Below are 15,428 nucleotides of genomic sequence, written 5' to 3'. Positions count from 1 at the left end.
AGATTCTGTTTTCATTTCTTTGGATATATACCCGGAAGTGGGATTGCTGGATCATAAGGTAGTTCTATTTTTAATTTCTTAAGGAACCTCCATACTGTTTTCCATAATTTATATTCCCATCAATAGTACATAAGTGTTCCTTTTCTCCACATTCTTGCCAACACTTGTTATCTTGTCTTCTCGATGATAGCCATTCTAACAGGTGTGAGGTGATATCTCCTTGTGGTTTTGATTTGCATTTCCCTGATAATTAGTGATGTTGAACACCTTTTCATGTATTTGTTGGCCATCTGTATGTCTTATTTGGAAAAATGTCTGTACAGTACTGTATTTTTTTTAACATCTTTATTGGAGTATAATTGAAGTTTATATATCCAATTTATTGGAGTATAATTTAAATGGTGTGTTAGTTTCTGCTTTATAACAAAGTGAATCAGCTATACATATACATATATCCCCATATCTCCTCCCTATCTAACCCCTCTAGGTGATCACAAAGCACCAAGCTGATCTCCCTGTGCTGTGTGGCTGCTTCCCAGTAGAAGAGTTTTAAGACTGACAAAAATAGAAGAAAAAGAAGATTCAGACTGATTTGTTTAATTAAAGTTATAAGTCAAATGGAGAATTAAATGAGAGAGCAAAGAAATGACATATCATGGATATTTCTAAAATTCTTGGTGTTTGGGGGAAAGTATGACATTCTGCTAAAAGAACATCTTGAATATGAAATAGCTAAAATAAACAAAAGAAATAGAGGAGGAGAAAGGAAAAACAGAATTATAATTTCCAAAATATAGTGAATCTTAGCACCAGCTTAACTGAGACATTTGCTACATATTTTTTTTTTTTTTTTTTTTTTTTTTGCCGTACGCGGGCCTCTCACTGTTGTGGCCTCTCCCGTTGCAGAGCACAGGCTCCGGAGGCGCAGGCTCAGCAGCCATGGCTCATGGGCCCAGCCGCTCCGCGGCATGTGGGATCTTCCCAGACCGGGGCACGAACCTGCGTCCCCTGCATGGGCAGGCAGACTCTCAACCACTGTGCCACCAGGGAAGCCCTACATATTCTTTTTAACTCCATTAAACTGCCTAAACATAATCCAGTGTTCTATATGGTAGCCTCTAGCTAAGGGGACTACCAAGTATTTGAAATGTAGCTAGTCAAATTGGGATGAGCTTTAAGCGTTAACTACAAACCAGATTTCAAAGATTTAGTATGAAAAAAAGAATGCATACTATATCATTAATACTTTTATATGGATTATATGTTGAAATGATAATACTTTGAATATATTGGGGTAAATAAAGTATTATTAAACGTAATTTCATCTGTTTATTTCTACTGTTTTGAATGTGGCTGCTAGACAATTTTAAATGGCATACGTGACTCACATTAACTTTCTATTGACAGTGATGAGCCCATGTACCTATCATCACTTTCCTTCCTCTCATCCATTCAATTTTCCTCTTGAAAATTGATAAATACACCTTTCTGCCATCAGGTGTATTTATCATTCTCCCAGTCACCCAGTCTGAAACCTCACTGTCATTTATGATGTATTGTCTTCCTTCACCTCCTTTATTACATAAAGACTACGCTGCATTGTGTTTGAAGCATTTGTCAGAGCTCCCATTGTTTGACATTCCCACTACATTAATCCAGGTCCCTGGCATCTCACAAGCATGCAGTTATAAATGGCCTCCTATCTAGTCTTCTAATTCCTCTAACATCACCAGGGAGGGCAATTTTCTTAAACCACCCTGTCAAATTCATTACAGTCCTTCAAAACGTTCATAGCTCTCCATTACTTACGGAAGAAATTCCATGAAACTCCTTAATGTGAAATTGAAAAACACCTACAAATTGGTCCGATCCTTATTTGTCAATATCTCCTTTACTCTTCCATAGGAAGTCTCCATTTCAACCAAATACACATTTGCCAATAGTCTTTTCCCAGATTGAGACACCCTGTCAACTTTTCTCTATCATACCAGTTCACTATTTAGAATCCAGCTCAAGTTTCTATAGTCTGTGCAAAAAGTTTTCCCAGGTTTTTAATTGTCTGTCTGTCTGTGTCACTTCCCCATCTCTCTCCTTTCAATTCATACAATAGGTATTGCTTATTCTATTAATTTTTAAATTATAGGCATAACTTGGAGATATTACAGGTTTAGTTCCAGACCACCGCAATAAAGCAAAGTCACAATAAAGCAAGTCAAATGATTTTTTTGGGGTTTCCCAATGCTATAAAAGTTATGTTTACACTATACGGTAGTCTATTAAATGTGGAATAGCATTATGTCTAAAAAAACAACGTACTTACCTTAATTTAAAAGTACTTTGCACTAACCATCATCTGAAAAGGTAGGGTTGTTACAAAACTTCAATTTGTAAAAAAACACATTATCTGAGAAGAGCAATAAAGTGAAGCACAATAAAATGAGGTATGCCTGTATACCTTATATGAGACACCCTCATCTTGTAAATGCATTACATTAAAAAATTTCTGTCAAAGTTGTTCATTTGGAACTCAGAATGTTCAGTAAATTTTATTGTTCAAGTAGGTTACATTTGCAAAGAAAAGAGAAAAGTAGAGAATGTTTTTTGTAATATTTGTAAATAAACAAGAAATAGAATTTGATATTTTAAACATTTTACCTTTAGTAGACATTATGGAGGAAGCATTTGCAAAATTCTAGAGAAAGATTTTTTAATGGAGATTCAGAAAGAAATTTCTGTATATTTTCAAAAGCTTCCGAAGCTGATGTCACTCATTCAACACCATTATTTTCTTCATTTTGCAACATGGTACCTTTCCTTTTCTCAATATAAGTATAGCTCTCAAATTTCCCATAATTTTTGTCATAGGCTATATAGAATGCCATTTCTTATTTATGTTCGGTTTTCTTCTTCAAGTAGATTGGAAGCTCCTTGAGGGCAAGGACTGTGTTATAATCCTTTTGTGTTTACATTTAACAGTTATTACACTGCTGCATATACAGATGTTGCTTAGCAAACCTTTGATTGTTGATGATGATTTACAAATAAAATACCAACATGATGGAATTTTACTCTTATGGTGTACCTATACTATTTTTACTATTATGTCTACCTATACTATTATGTTAAAAATGATCTAACCAGATGTGATATGAAAATTTATTTTAAATTCCTCAAAGATTGATTTTGAATTAACTTAAGTGTTTTGCTTAGTATCATATAGTTTATTAAGTGAAATTTTACTAACCTAGACCAACATACTTGATTTAATAAAAAATCTCATGGCCTAAACATATAAATATACTGTGACAATCCAATACACTTCAAAACAGTACAAAAACCAAAATGCAGCAGATATGCTGCTCTTAAGAGGTAAGAACTGATATAAAGTTTCAGAAATTGACAGAACATAAAAGAGATTGTAAAAGATGAGAGAAAACTATTTTAAAAAGCCAGTAAAGTCACCAAATATATCTTTGAAATATATAATAATGGTTCCAAATTTATTTTTTAAATATGTGAGATTTGTTATAATTCTTCACTGCCTTGCTCTAACATTTTTAAACATCATGGCAATTTCTCAGGCTAATAAATAGTCAGATTAGAAACAGAGTCCACGACAGACTAACAGAATATACCATGTTGCTGAGAACAGCTGTGCTTCACCAGAGCAAAGATTCCTGGTTTTGACCACTCCTTTTCTCATACTCAATAATATTTCATGTGCATTCTCTATTACCACATTTGCCATATTGTACACTTCTAATTTGTTAAATGTCTCTTCTCCTATTGAGAACCTGACATATATTTGTCCTCCCTCAGTGCCGCACCATTCTGCTAGCAATGAATGCGGCATCCGTAGGACACAACGGCACCGACGATGTGTGTAGGGCACAGAGGGGGTACTGCAGTGCCAGCTACAGGAGGAGACAATATGATGACAATGATGAAGCGACCGAGAACCTGGTCCAAAAACAGGGCAGTAGCCCACAGATCAGTCCAAGCTGAAAAGATCCCTCGTCCAGGGGCTATAGATGCTTTTGCAGAATCCTGAAAACTCATGAGATACAGTGGGACACTCAGTTATTATAATTTGCTTGCTGCTCAAGAGACAATGATGTTGATCAATATTTTTTCCCTGACAATGTTTTCTTTTTTCCTTGATACACTATGACCAGAATGTTTGCAAACAGGGAAACTGGAGACTTTATCCTGGGTTTCTGGGTGGGGATCAGGGCCAAGAAAAATGTGATGCCCTCATAAATTAACATAAGCCTTTCATGCTTTGAATAACTGACACAAGAATTATGAAAGCATACATACTCATCATGCTTCCACCCTCACCTCACCTCATTTTCCAAGATGACACTGCATTGCCCTTCAGAGTACATTCTAATTCTTCAACATACCCACTGCACCAACCACGGGACTCCTGCTTTCCCGGAAGTCAAAGCATTTTCACTTTCCACACAGAACACATCCAATCATATCTTGTCTTCATCTATACTATTTCCTCCACTAGAAATACTGCTGTCTATTTGCCACTCTGTTTCTCTTCCCTCAAAATTCCTGCAAAAGATTACTCCATCTAGCTCAATGTACATTTTTTTCTTCACGTATCATAGGTCTCACTTTTCTGTCTTCTTTTCCTTCCCCACCCTATTTGTAGACGTATTATTTTCAAGTCAGTGGGATCCTTTAAAAAAATTCTGACACCGAAGCCCATTACATTAAGTAGATTAAAAAGTGTAGGTCCTCAATTGAAGCAGGAGTGGGGGTATGAGAAACCTGCCCATTAAGACTCATCCTCTCGCCCTAAGAAATGCAGTTGCAATGACTAAGGACTCTAGTACACAGGCCTGGATCTCCGGATCCCTCTTCCAGAGTCTGGTTCACCTGCTAGTCTTATTCTCCAGATGTTCCCACAGTGCCAGGGCTCTGCTCTCACTTCCAGTCTGCCTGGAACTTGATTTGCCTCACCCCTTTAAGTCCACTACACCAAGCAGCTCCATCTACCTCCTTGTGACTTCTAACTGAGCAAATGCATCTCTGAGAACCATGGATACAATCTAGCAAATCCTTCCAGTTCAAACCACTCTTGCCATGCTCTGCCTGCCTGATTGGGCACTTTGATGTGCCCCCCAAAAACTCACCCACGTATGCAGTGCTCCTGAACCACCACGAGCTCCTGCTATGGCCAGGCATGGCACTCAGGACTCCTCTACCATTTCCGGGATTCCTCCCACCCAAGTCTGATCCCTTGACAAAACTTGTGTGCTTGGTTTGTACTACATTACTTTGTATTTTTGTCTTATTTTCTAAGTGTCCAAATGTTTCATCTAAGTGTGTGTATGCTCTGCCTTTCCAACTACCAGGTAAACTCCTAAGGGAAAGAGCTAATCCATTACTATTATTAACTTTTTAAATTATTTTTGTTATTCGATGTATCTTGCTCCCTTGCTACACTATAACTATGTCCTGACTTCCCCATCAAAGCATCAAGTCTTTGAGGGAAGCAACTGCTTCCTCCTTACTTTTGGTTGCATAGTTGACATTCTACAAAGTGTTGAATGCACATATGCCTGAGTTCCCTCTTAGGCTGGCATGGTGCTTTGCCTAGATTATGGACTCAGAGATGATGACTGACTTATAAAATAATCAAAATATCAAAGAAAAAAGAGCCTATAAAAATATTGAGAATACCAGATTACTAGTTCCACATGCTGTTGAAAACTAAAATCTGGTGTTTATTGCTATTAAAAAGTTATAACTATAGAGATGTACAAGCATGAAACTCATAAACTACCCTTCTTTTTAGTTGGGCTTTAATACCCTGCTTTAATCAGAATTACATTTTGAGTAGTAAATAGCATCTGTGAGCCAGCACACTGCTAGTAAATAGTACTTCTTTAGATTTTCCTCTTGGGCACTGAAGAAACTATGTGTGCCTTTGATGGGCTGTCCTAGTAGGCCCAAGAAAACTCCAAGGTTTATATGCTATTGGCTTCATGGCTACCCCCTCTGCACTCACTCAGATCCTTAAATGGAGCTACACACTGGCATATCTCTACTGGGTAAGGGAAATACAGTCACACTTGTCATTACCCAACTGGAGACACTGCTCTTTTCCTGGCTCCTTCTCTCTCTTCAGAGTCCAGTTAAATCTCCACCTCCTCCAGGAAGCCTGTCTGGCCATAAGAGCCCACTGGAGGGCTCCCTCCTCACTTCTCATGGCATTCTTGGGCAATACCACTTTTTTTTTTTTTTTCATTTAGTATATATATATATTGCCCTATAATTTCAGGTACATCTGCTACCCTCAAAATGTGGACTCCTCTTACACCCGATTAAAAAGGTACTTTTATAATTTGAAAGTGAGAACATTAATGATTTTATTCTTAAATGTTTATATTTAATCTCTATATTAATCCTTATATTTAAAGCAATATTCATGAATATTTGTACATACACTGACAATGTAAAAGACAGATATAATAAGTGTACTAAAGAATAAATTTAAAGGACTTACAGTTAAGCATGGTAGATTGATTGCATGCATATATAGCCTTTCCCTCCACCAAACCCACTATATAACAGTAAAGGAATAAAAAGATATTGATTCACAAGGACAAAGAAAATGGGAGGGGAGAAAACAGTGGACAAGAGATTTCCCAAAAGCTTTGGAAGAGAAAAAGCAGACAGAGGAGCATTCATTAACTTAGCATACAGATAGGAGTTATCACCTCCTAACACCTACACGGGGAGAGAATGGAGGAGAAGCCACCCCACTTGGGTCCTGTCTTCCCCTTGGAGGCACCTGGTACCTCACATGAAGGGATACAGTTGTGGGAGTGAAAGGGCAGGATCAGATAGAGCCATACACAGAAGTACACAGAGCAACTGATGACATAGGGTCCTTCCCTCTAAGTATGGCAGCCCATTCCTTAACCCCAGCAGGAGATCAGAGGCTTTTCCCTAGAGAAAAGATTATACAAAAGAAGTTTTGGACCCAGAGATATCAGGCAGGGTGGACAGCAAACATGGGTTAAAAACAAGAGAACTTAGTGAAAGCCTTTATACTGAAATGCTGTCCCTCAGCCCCCTTTCCTGCCCTCCCCCGAGAATGCCAGCAACCAGATGGATTTCTATTCCTCTGTCAGGCAGGATATTGGACTGTTGTTCTCTGGGAAGCTAAATAGATTCAGAGAAAATGCCCCATATCCTAACATTTCAAGGAAAAAGTCAGCTTTCTACCTGATCACCTTACAAGAAGATCCTATATTTCACAAGCCTCACTCACACATAGAATTTCCAAGTAGCTGAATGGCACAGAATGACCATAGATTATATATATCACAGCTATTAACTGAAGTGGATTCTGAGGATGGACTATCTCAACACCCATTCCAACCTCCTTGTGACGTTTGAGTTCAATTCAAAACTCCCCTTCCCTTCCCAATCTTGCTCTTACAGTGAGGGCTCCAGATGAGACATAGTTTCAGCCAATCTGATGTGCTCATGCCAGACTTTGATTCAGAAGTGAGTCACACTGAAAAGAGACAGAGGATGTGGCACCTGTTTTCTTGGCCTGGATCATGGCAGAGGTGGTATGGACGGCTCTGGATCCAGAGGCTATATAATATAGGGTGGCTTCCTTATTGTGTTGCCTCCAGATTGGTGGAGGAAACAGCTCCCTGGCAACCCAGATTCTGAAATTTAATTTGGAGAACCATTCCTGGAAACTCAGACTATTTCTGTAATTTTTCCTTCCTAAAGGTTCTTTGAACAGTATATCTCCCTTAATTAACGTTTTGCTACTTAAAGTAGCTAGAGTAGATTCTGTTGTTGATAATTAAGAACTCTGAAAATACAGTAGCAATATCTAGTCATCATGTACTATTATGTCTTAGCAAAAATGAATAGCCAGTAAAGCAGAAGAATAAACATTTCCCATTTTAATAGTCGTTTTAAAAAAACTACATGAACTGATTATTAGCGAGTATGTGAATGTGAGCGTGAGTGTGAGTGTGTGTGTGTGTGAGTGAGAGCGAGAAAGCTATGCAGTTATGAATTTCTATGGCTTTTCACTCAAGGAAAGAGTCTTTAGCTAGGAAAAATTATATACATATGAGAAATAACCTGTATGAGAAATTTTAAATCGAAAATTCAAGGGGTAGGTGACAGCATTTGAGCAGATTTGTAAGAAACAAAATAAGGCAAATGATGTGAATAAAACAGAAAGAAAAATTCCTGGTGGCATGTATGTTCATAAACTATTACCAACTATCTCTATAATCACAGTGAACTTCATGGGTTAAATTTTCTCTACTAGTAAGCTAAGTATAGGGAATTTACTTAGCATGGCAAAACATACTGCAAGCACTTTAAAATTAGCATATTTCGGGCTTCCCTGGTGGTGCAGTGGTTGAGAGTCTGCCTGCCGATGAAGGGGACGTGGGTTCGTGCCCCGGTCCGGGAGGATCCCACGTGCCGCGGAGCGGCTGGGCCTGTGAGCCATGGCTGCTGAGCCTGCGCGTCCGGAGCCTGTGCTCCACAACGGGAGAGGCCACAACAGTGAGAGGCCCGCGTACCGGGGGGGGGAAAAAAAAAAAAAAATTAGCATATTTCGAATGTTTAATGCTCTCATTTCTTCACTTCTTTCTGTGTTCCAAGGCAACACAATTTATATTTTTCTAAGAGAAAGTTTCAAGTTTGGAATGGTGACTAGTTTACATGAAAAGGTATGTGATATAATACGAATTCCTGGTGGTAATATCCCTCAATTTTGACTTCTGTGGCTGCACATTAAATTACAAAGTGAATTTAAGAGATCCCACAAACTCTGAAATTATGCTTACTTTGTAACGCTTTCAAGTGCATATTAATCATACAAAATTCTACATGCATAGCCCTTTGAGTATAATTGTATTAAATAAAAGTGTTATTTTGGCTAAATGCACCATACATTTGTAAAAGTTCAACTCAATAAAAGTAACTTGTTTACGAATTCAGCATAATTTTTACTTATCTTAGAAAAGTGGGGGTCAGGAAGCCATGTACAAATAAAATCCTCTGACAATTCCCAGAACTCAGTAGATGAACGGTTTAAATTTTACTCCCATCATTTGTCACCAAGCTACAGACAAAAATCAAGGCTCAATTTTTCCCTTTCTCCCCTATCATTTCAGCAAAGAAACATTCAAAAAGAGGCAGCACTAAGGAAGAAAGCAACAGGACTGAGCATTCAGCCAAACTAGTGAGCTTTTCTGAAGTCCTTTGAATTGACCACTACCCCTCCCACTCCTCTGCTGATGTTAACATAATTCAGTGAGGTTCCTTCTGAGAGGGAAACAACTGTTTGAAAAGGAGACCTGAGTATCATGCCCTCTGTACTTTACTGAGAGCCCTTCTCCCTGTGTTCCAGGGAGTGTGGGCTCAGGATGGGAACAGGGAAAAAGGGGCCCCTTCCACGTGCCTTCCGAGATGCAGCCCTGGACTTAAAATGAGATTTGGCTGGATTGCTCAGCACAGCTGGTGGTCTGTGTACTGCTATTGGCTCAAACACATGTCCGCCCAGAAACAGGCTTCGGACAAGGGAAAAAGAAGAGGAATAGTTCTTCTCCATCAATCCTAATCCTAGCTTGCCCACTGCTTTCTTGGGGAAGGGTGATGAAGAACAAAAGTAGCACAGAGAAAGAGAAAGGAGCAGGTGGAGGGAAGACAGAGAAAGGGAGAGTGAAGTGACCTGTAGAAGGAACCAAAAGAAACCAAAAGCTTCCTAAGCTAGAAGTGCTCTCTGCTTTCACTGCATGCACAGGTGGCCCTATCCCCAGTCTCTGAGAAACAACGACCAGTGAGTCAAGGACAAGGACACACATGGTTTGGAATTAAGACAGGGGTTCACATATGAGCTCTGACACTAGCCATGTGAACCCAGGCAAATTACTTGATTTCTCTAAGCCTTATTTTATCTCTATATAGAGGTGATAATTCTTGCTTCATAGGGGGTGTGATGATTAAATGAGATCATGCAGAAGTCTGTGCATTTAGGGATTCCTAATGTTTGTTTACCTTTTCTTGGGGGACACTTTATTAGCCATCATCTTCCCACCAATAAAAACAGTAAGGTGGGTGTTTCTTCAACATACTTACAATAGTAAGCTTTTACACTTGTAAACTATAGAACTATGAGGGAAATGAGTTAATTATATGCCCAGTAGATAAACACATTAAACACTGTGTTTATCACATGAACAATATCAAGCCAGGAGGGTGACAAGCAGTGAAACAATATCAACAACTTTCAACTCTGTGTTCTTATTCAAGGAAGGTTTGTAAGAAACCCAGAACTGTCGGACTATGTCCATATCCAGAGAGAGGAAATGTGACTACAGGCTAAGGGGTGATACTAATTCCTCTCCTTCACTCCCACGATGGCTTGTACCAAATAGATCAAGGAAATTACTTGGAGGGAGTGCAAGTTCTGAAGGAAATACAAAAATGAAATTCAATATTGAAGAATCATCTACTTTTTATTACAGATATATTATGATACTTTAAAAAAAATAAGCAGGAGTCTCAAGACTGACTAGGAAACTAAAAAGTAGGAAAGGCTTGTTTTCTTTCTCCAAACATCTTGCATTTAGGCAGTTTCTCTTCTCTGTGGATTCCACACCAAGATGGCCTGGGCTGGCTGCTTTGCTGCTGCCTAGTTTGTAAATTTCTCCCTCAGCTATGTCCCAAGAAAGCTCCCCCTCTCACTCCATTTGTCCTGTATATTACCAACTAGATTTTAAAAGCTAAGAGTGGGGAATTTGTTTATCTCCGTAGATCGCTGATACTAGTAGATACTTAATACACGCTGATTTATGATGATATCAAACTCACCTCTACTATGCCTCCTTCTGCTAGGCTTTGTTTCATGCATAATTACATTTATAATAAATTAATGTCGCTAGAAAATCAATTGTTATTAATTATTCTTCCCAGGAAATATTTTTTTTAGAAACGTTTTTTAAAAATTTTTTTTGATGTGGACCATTTTTAAAGTCTTTATTGAATTTGTTACAAGATTGTTTCCGCTTTATGTTTTGGGTTTTTTTCTTTTTGGCCACGAGGCATGTGGGACCTTAGCTCCCTGCCCAGGGATCGAACCTGCACCCCCTGCATTGGAAGGCAAAGTCTGAACAACTGGACCCCCAGGGAAGTCCCTCCCAGGTAATATTTTTGCATTTAAATTGGGTACTTCAATCCTTTCACCTGAAAGGACTGAGTCATTCAAGTGCTTTGGCCACCTGGTAGGTCTGAGATTCTTGGGTTGCCCTTAAATCATCCCAGTATGTACCGGCCTAGTCCAAGGCTGGACCAGAAAACCCTGACTGCTTCTCCATATCTTAAAGCAGTATGCTTAGAGTAGTGTTTCTGCAATTAGAGTCTCCTGACCCCCAGAGTCTATGAGGTCTTGTGAGAATTTAAAAAAATTTTGTGTTGGTATTTAATAAAATTAGTATAAAGGATTTTCTGAAATGCCACTCTATAAGTGAACACTGGCATTCAGTTTCAGTGCCCCTGTTTGTGTATGCACTGAGTAATAGTACTTTGCAGAATACTGATGAAAAAAAGAGCAGAGACAGATGTCAATATATCAGTTACGTACTTTCCTCTAATGACATCACAGTACCATGGGTGGATGGAAGTTTCATTCCAACAGGATAAAAGTGGCAGGAGGATGGTGGGGTCATACAGCACAGAGTATGCCAACCTCAAAATACACTATGCCTGGCAGCCAGAACACATTCCTGTTGATTAGCTAATGACATTTCCTAAAAGGACATCATCTCTCCCATTAATGTTGTTGATCAATCGAAGTTTTTTGGTAATACAGTTCTGTTTGAATTTGACTTTCTTCGCTTTTTTAAAGTAGAATGATAAGCATAAGGTACTTATATATTTGTAGATATTTAAAATAAAATAATTTTGTGTTCATACATAAATAATATTACAAATAAAAATAGTTTGCCTATGTTTATAACTGATGAGGATTCTTTTTCTTTAAAGGGTGTTTGGACATTACCCAAGTTTGAGAAACAGTGATTTACAGAAAGTGTATTTGGAATTCTCTTAAAAGGGTTGACATGGTCAAAACAGGTACAAACAAATGACCCTGACTTATAAATAACTTTGAGCATAGCTTAGGAATTGCTTTAATTTCTAACTGCCCTCAGCAGGACCAGGAGAAAAAACACTCTGGCCCTCAGAACCTGGGAGGCCCAGCCTTGGCTGGAGCATACATTGAGGGTCCTTGGGGGGACTGTTTTCCTGCTCTGCACTTCACTTTCACTATATGTAAAGCAGGGATAATAATACACAAACTCAATCCTTAAATTGAAAAATGAAAACAAATAAACTTAACGTTATGGGAACAAAGAGGCAATAGATGAAAAAAGCATTTTCATCTTTTGAGAAAAAGAAGGTACTATTTAAAAGAGTAACTCTTGAAAATATCTCAATAATACGTGTCTAATTCATACTGACATGTGTAATTGAACCTATGTTTAATTTTTGCTGCAAATTATCTGCTTCCTTTAAGAAGCCAGGTTGGTAAAATGCTGAGCTGTATGGTTCAAAGATAGAGCTGTGGAAGAATTAGGGATACCTGGGAAAGACAAAATAAGGTTGGGCCCTTAACAAAAGAAGAATGGGTGAATCAAAGGAAGAGGAAGGGAGAACACAGCAGAAAAAGGTGGTGCTAAGGGTAAGAAAAGACATCATCAAGAAGCTGGTAGAAAGTAATAGAAGTAAGTGGAGGTTATGGAGATTTTCACACCTAGACCTCATTAATAACATAGAAAAAGTTTTACACAGACAGGACCAGATAAATAAAGACCCAGAGCAACCCAAAGAGAGATAAACAACATAAATACAAATACTGAGTTTTATCCAACTTTAGATGACAGTGTGTCATCCTCTTTCCTGCCCCATGCTCCCTACCCCCTCCTCCCACTCCTCCTTTTCTTACTCTTGCTAAACTTAAATACTTACTGAGTTATTTACAATTAGATTTAATGGTTACTTATAATTAAATTTAATTACTCTTTTATTATTCAGAATAATTATATTTCAATATATAAAAAGATAAATCTCAGATCCCTTCTTATTTTAACTGTGTTAACATATTTAAAATAAAATTAGACTGATGAAAACTATATTGCTTTTCTAAAAATACCAGGATCCACGTCCCCTCCCCCGAAAAAAGAAAAAAAAGCAACCTCAGTTCTTTAAGTATAACAGAAATGTTGCAAGACATTATTTTTTTATACGTTCATCAGGGAAGCCTTCCTTGACATGGGAAGTGATATGTATGATTTAAAAGATCATTTGGCCACTTTGTGGAGTGTGAATTAGGGAGGGCCAAGAATAGGAGCAGGAAACCAAATAGGAGACTAATGCAGTAGTGCAGGAAAGAGACAGTGGTCTTTACAGCTAGGATAGCATTGGAAGAGAGAAGTGACTGGGTTTGGGAAAAGGTTTTAGAGGAGAGCAGTTCTTGGCAAACTACAGCCCAGAGGGCTAAATCTGGCCTTAGCTTATGTTCATATGGCCCTAATAGCTAAGAATGATTTTTACTATGTTAAATGGTTATGGAAAAAAGAAAGAGAACAAAAATACGTGACAGAAAACACATGTGGCCTACAAAGCCTAAAATATATACTATCAGCCTCTTACAGGGAAGGTTTGCCAGTCCCTGAAGTAGAGTCAGCAAATCTTGAACCTGAATCAGGTAGAAAGAGGAATGAGGTAAAGATAGGAATGAAGGAAAGCACCTCTGTTTTTAGCTTGAGCAGTTGGGTGATGGACACACCCTCTCCACTGCAGTCTGACCTAGGGACACATACATACTGAAAGTGAGGGGATGGAAAATGATATTCCATGAAAATGGAAATCAAAAGAAAGCTGGAGTAGCAATACTCATATCAGATAAAATAGACTTTAAAATAAAGAATGTTACAAGAGACAAGGAAGGACACTACATAATGAACAAGGGATCAATCCAAGAAGAAGATATAACAAATATAAATTTATATGCCCCCAACATAGGAGCACCTCAATACATAAGGCAACTGCTGGCTGCCTCCACTTTATCTTCTACATGTCTTTGTTGTGGTACTTCTTTCACTATCATATTTATTTACTTATCTGTCTGCCTCCCCTCCTTGGCAGTGACTTATTTAAGTAACTCTAATTTTTCTCAGTATTTACAGCACCCAGCTTTGTAGAAGACACATGTTCCATAATTACTGAATTTAACTGATACATTAGCTTCATTTTCAGTAGTGCTAATAACATCAACTTCTTAATTAATAAAAAATTACAATCGGTTTTTTTAGTGCGTAGGAGTTTATAAACCATTTTTGCAACCTCTCTGTTCCTTACTACAACGTTATACATTGGTATTACAGTAGGCCTCAATGATAAGTTCTCCTTACAAGAAATTATATTTTATATTTATTTACTTATATTTAAAATTTTAGGAACTATAAGCATCTTTTAATGTGAATTAAAATCCATCACTTTGGAAGGAATGATTAGAAAAAGAAGGACAGGCTGAAAAAAAACTTAGTGATGGAGTATTATGAAAAATAAAGGGGCGACTCCCTCTTGCGAGAACACCGGAATTACAACTAACTGCTGAACAATCATGGACAGGAAGACACTGGAACCCACCAAAAAAGACACCCCACATCCAAAGACAAAGGAGAAGCCACAATGAGATGGTAGGAGGGGCGCAATCATAATAAAATCAAATCCCATAACTGCTGGGTGGGTGACTCACAAACTGGAGAACACTTACACCACAGAAGTCCACCCACTGGAGTGAATGTTCTGAGCCCCACGTCAGGCTTCCAGTTGAACCTGGGGGTCTGGCAACGGGAGGAGGAATTCCTAGAGAATCAGGCTTTGAAGGCTAGTGGGATTTGACTGCAGGACTTCTAAAGGACTAGGGGAAACAGAGACTCCACTCTTGTGGGGCACACACAAAGTAGTATGCGCATCAGGACTCAGGGGAAGGAGCAGTGACCCCATAGAGACTGAACCAGACCTACCTGCTAGTGTTGGAGGGTCTCCTGCAGAGTTGGGGGGTGGCTCTGTCTCACCGTGAGGACAAAGACACTGGCAGCAGAAGTTCTGGGAAGTACTCCTTGGCGTGAGCCCTCCCAGAGTCTGCCATTAGCCCCATCCAGGACCTCGGAGAAAGAATGGAGGCAAAGATCGAGAAGATGTAAGAAATGTTCAACAAAGATCTAGAAGATTAAAGAACAAACAAACAGAGATGAACAATACAATAACTGAAATGAAAACTACACTAGAAGGAATCAATAGAAGAATAACTGAGGCAGAACGGATAAGTGGCCTGGAAGACAGAATGGTGG

The 15,428-nt window shown here is 38.6% G+C and overlaps 1 protein-coding gene across 1 annotated transcript in view; it reads right to left on the bottom strand.

Annotated features, from left to right (window-relative positions):
• Nucleotides 1–15,227, bottom strand: part of LOC129392055 (dynamin-3-like) — a 189,860-nt gene extending 174,633 nt beyond the window's left edge. The window contains exon 1 of the mRNA XM_055084164.1: nucleotides 15,102–15,227. The gene's annotated coding sequence lies outside the window, so the exon portion shown is untranslated. The remainder of the gene's footprint in view (nucleotides 1–15,101) is intronic.
• Between the last annotated feature and the right edge of the window lie 201 nt (nucleotides 15,228–15,428).

This window comes from Physeter macrocephalus, chromosome 4 (assembly GCF_002837175.3).
Source record: "Physeter macrocephalus isolate SW-GA chromosome 4, ASM283717v5, whole genome shotgun sequence".
Lineage (NCBI taxonomy): Eukaryota > Metazoa > Chordata > Mammalia > Artiodactyla > Physeteridae > Physeter > Physeter macrocephalus.
Note: the sequence above shows the minus strand (reverse complement) of the source record. Positions and strands in the feature narration are given on the sequence as shown.